This window comes from Octopus bimaculoides, chromosome 13, assembly GCF_046866305.1.
Source record: "Octopus bimaculoides isolate indiv1 chromosome 13, ASM4686630v1, whole genome shotgun sequence".
Lineage (NCBI taxonomy): Eukaryota > Metazoa > Mollusca > Cephalopoda > Octopoda > Octopodidae > Octopus > Octopus bimaculoides.
In genome coordinates, this window is record NC_142940.1 from 63,811,449 (window position 1) to 63,816,097 (window position 4,649).

Here is a 4,649-nt window from a genome sequence, read left to right on the forward strand (position 1 = left end):
ATCCACCCCACCCCCCACTATAACGTGTGTGCATGTTATCGAAATTAATAATCTAATTTTCAAGTATAATTTTTCGATTCATTTTTCCATCTTTATAATCATTGAGTTTATTTGTTTACGTTTTTTTTTTTTATTTAAAAATCAGAAAAGCCCTTCATTTCGTATTTTTTAAAAATATTTCTTAAGATTGCTGTTGCTGCTACTACTACTACTACTACTAATAATAATAATCTGGTAATCTTCCAGTTTCGAGAGGTTAAAAAAGTAAATAAAATACAAGGGAAATAACTGAACGTCTTACCAGTATTATCCGTACTACTTTGTTTATAGATAAATCACGTGATTTGATTGACGTTAACTGTTTGTATATAAATCACGTGATTGAATATCATAGTTTCTTATGAGAAATCGAAAATTCCTCGTGGAAGACCGGCTGCACAATATCTAACCCCTAACCCTAACCCTAAACTTTAAAAAAAAAAAATTCCGTCGCATGCTGTTTTAGAGAAAAAGTAGTACGGATAATACTGGTAAATCGTTCAGTCATTTCCCTTGAATATTTTTATTTATTTCTTTTACCTCTCGAAACTGGAAAATTACCAATAACCTTATAAAAAGAACACAATTCTTGTATATTCCGATGTTTTTTTTTTGGTGGTGGTGGGGGGGGTCTAGAGTCAACACTTTAAAATCTTGCTCCTCCAAAGCCCACCATGTTCTCTATACATTTTACTTTACAAGACTCGCATACAAACACGTTATACATACATGCAGATAGTTAGATAAATAGATATAGCTGTGCTGTGTGTGTGATAATCGAGGTAGAAAGATCAATAGATAAAACAGAAATGTGTCTGCTATGCAACGTCAGGTGTCGATTTGACACTGACTTGTGTTTGATAGCCTAAGTCTGTCAATGATTAAAAACAAAAGAGAAAGGAAGAACTATTCTGGCTCAGTGTACATGTATAATAAGCACAGCCTTTCACATATAGATACCTGTGTGTATGTAAGACCCGGGGACGATTCCTTCGACTAAAGGTAGTACTCCAGCATGACCGCAGCCAAATGACTGCATAAAGTCGTCTAAAAATCCATAAGTCGGGGAAAATATGCACTTGTCTGTCAATAGGGTGGGTGCTATCCTCTGAAGGGTTTGTGTACCCCCTTGCTATCTAATGTCAGGTTATCTAATACCCAGTGCGAAAATTATTGATAACATCAGCTGAAATGGATCTCCAATACTATATCAAATATAATATCATGCACTCCTGAGCTATTAAAATTATCTTTGCCTCTGGCAAAATGTATCATTATCACCAAATGGTAATTGAGACTATCTCCACTTGGGAAGGGGAGATAATCTCGAAAATCAAGAATATTTTTGAAATTGACATTCTATTAAAGTAAAAGACAGTCTTAATGTCTGCAGATAAGAGGACAGTCGTGGACAGGTTTTCTGACTCAATAGGCATTGTGTCGATGACGCCTATATACCTACACACACACACACACACACACACACACACCTGCTGCAAGAGATGCCTATCAATGCCATATTTGTATAAAAGGGTGTTGGTCTCTTGTGAGACTGAAAAGCCACATACCTGTTGTTCAGGTTCAAGAGAACAATCAGGTAAAAGGTTTTGCTCGAAACAGCTCTGCAGTTATTGGGGGGGAGCAGGGTGTGTGTGTGCTTTGGAGTAGATTTTTCCAATCTCTTGAAAACCATTCAGCAACTGCATTGCTCCACCTGTTTATGAGTCTTGCAACATGTCTAGCCCAGCAGAATTCTGTGGTCATCTCATTCGGTTTGCTCTGTTCTCAAATTACCTCATTTCAGATATACTCCCACAATGATATTCCTAGCATGGGTCTTTCTATGGGCTTGGCGTTAGGAAGGGCATCGGACTGTAGAAACATTGCCAGATCAGACTGGGGCCTGGTGCAGCCGCTGGCTCTCCAGACCTGTCAAACTGTCCAACCCATGCCAGCATGGAAAACGGATGTTAAACGATGATGATGATATATATGTGTGTGTGTGTGTGTGTGTGGAGGTGTAATGGCCCAGTGGTTAAGGCAGCGGACTCATGGTCATAGGATTGCTGTTTCGATTCCCAGACTGGGTGTTGTGTTTATTGAGCGAAAACACTTAAAGCTCCACGAGGCTCTGGCAGGGGGTGGTGGCGAACCCTGCAGTACTCTTTCACCACAACTTTCTCTCAAGCTTTCTTCCTGTTTCTGTTGTACCTGTATTTCAAAGGGCCAGCTTTGTCATACTCTGTGTCACGCTGAATATCCCCGAGAACTACGTTGAGGGTACACGTGTCTGTGGAGTGCTCAGCCACTTGCACGTTAATTTCACGAGCAGGCTGTTCCGTTGATCGGATCAACTGGAACCCTCGTCATTGTAACTGATGGAGTGCCATAATGTATTTGTATGCATATGTGTACATGCGTATGTATATATATATATGTATTTTATTCTTTTACTTGTTTCAGTTATTTGACTGGCCATGCTAGAGCACCACCTTAAAGGGTATGGTCATGTGATGCATATGAATGAGGTTAACTGTAAAGAAGTGCCAATCTCTGTGGAGGGAACTTGTAGTAGAGGTAGGTCGAAGAAGACATGAGATGAAGTAGTGAAGCATGATCTTCGAACTTTGAGCCTCAGAGGCATTGACTTGTGATTGAGATCTCATCCATACACATCACATGACCAGACCAGCACAGTTGTCTCTCTCGCACACCACATCTGATGCCTCTCATGCTTAACTTTTCTCTTAAGATGTTTACACTCTGTTGAACACGCACACTGACATTGCACACCCAGCGGAGTATGCTGGCTTCATTTCTTTCAAGCCTACACATGTCCTCAGGTAGTCACAACCCATGTTTCACTGCCATGTAGCATAGCTGTATGCACATAGGCATCATACAATCTGCCTTTCACTCTGGGAGAGAGGCCCTTTGTTGCTAGCAGCGGTAGGAGCTTTCTGAACTTTGCCCAACCTAATCTTACTCTCACACTTCCACTATTAACTTGGTCACCTAGAAAACGAAAGCTATCTACTACCTCTAGCTTACCCCACTGACAGTTGATGGAGTCTATTTTCTGTACATTTTCAACATTTATTGTACCTGTGCATCTTCCGCATACGAAAGCTGTTTTCCCTGTTAGCCTTCCTCTGATGTTGCTGCACCTTTTATGTGTCCAAAGCTTATACTGGGTGCATCTTATGGACTTTCTACCTATGCCTTTTCTACATATTGAGCCAGGTCCTCTACCTGAAGGCATTTGTGATTTGTCTGCCTTTCTTCTTAGTATGAGTTTGGCTTTTGCTAGGTTAACTCTAAGGCCCTTTGATTCTAGACCTTGCTTCCATACCTGGTACTTCTTCTGTAGTTCTGGTAGTGATTCAGCTATAAGAGCAAGGTCATCAGCAGAGAGGAGCTCCCAAAGGCAGCCTGTCTTAAATTCCTCTATTATTGCCTGGAGGACTATGATGAACAAGAGGGGGCTAAGGACAGATCCTTGGTGAGCCCCTACTTCTGCCCTGAATTCTGCACTGTACTCATTGCCAACCTTCACCTTACTATATATATATATATCTGTGTGGTGGTCTTTGTGTCTGTTTGTCCCCCCCCCCCACAACCACTTGACAACTGGTGTTGGTATGTTTACATCCTCATAACTTAGCTGTTCGGCAAGAGAAACCGTTTGTCAGGTACGGTGGTCTTGAGTCACTATGTTACTCTCTATCTATCTCACTATTTGTCTATCTATTTGCCTCCCTATTTCTCTCTCTCTCTCTCTCTCTCTCTCTCTCTCTCTTCACTACCACTATCATCATCTACACGTCCCCCATCAATACTAGTATTAGTGCAACTACTGCCATCACCAACAATAACAACATCAATAATTTTGTACCAAAAAAGCAACTCCATCTAAAATTAAAGACAATCACAAGATATTTTGGTTCCCCAGTGTATTTTAAAAGTTGAATGAAATGTTTTAAATCTTGGTCATATGAACTTTAATCTTATTTTATAAATTATTTTCATTTAAGGGAGGTGGGTTTAGGGTTGAGTTTTTGCCAGTGCGGACATTAATGCTTCTTTGAATTCTCTCTGATTCATGCAGACACTGGAAAAGTGGACATTAGTATGATGACTTTCAGAAACATTTTTTCCTGCTCAGAATTGCTGAAGCATGGAATAAACTACTTGCATTAGTTGTTAGCTGTCTGGACCCTACATCCCTTAAAATAGCAGTTTAAGCGGGGGCTGATGTAAGCAACGGTTGTTTCTAATAAACTCTGTGTGGCTTTGTGCCTAAGTTGGCTATTGTAATAATAATAATAATAAGTATATTTTATTTGCTACAAAGGCAACCGACGAAAAGGGGATTTCAAGGATGAATAATGAAAATGGTGGCAGTTTACATAAAATCAGTTATGTGAGAAGGTAGGTCCTGGAAAATACAAGTGTACAAAAGGGCTGAAGTAAGATATCCCAACAGAGGGACAGTCTCTTCAAGAAAAACTCCACACAACATAGGTGCAGGAGTGGCTGTGTGGTAAGTAGCTTGCTTACCAACCACATGGTCCCGGGTTCAGTCCCACTGCGTGGCACCTTGGGCAAGT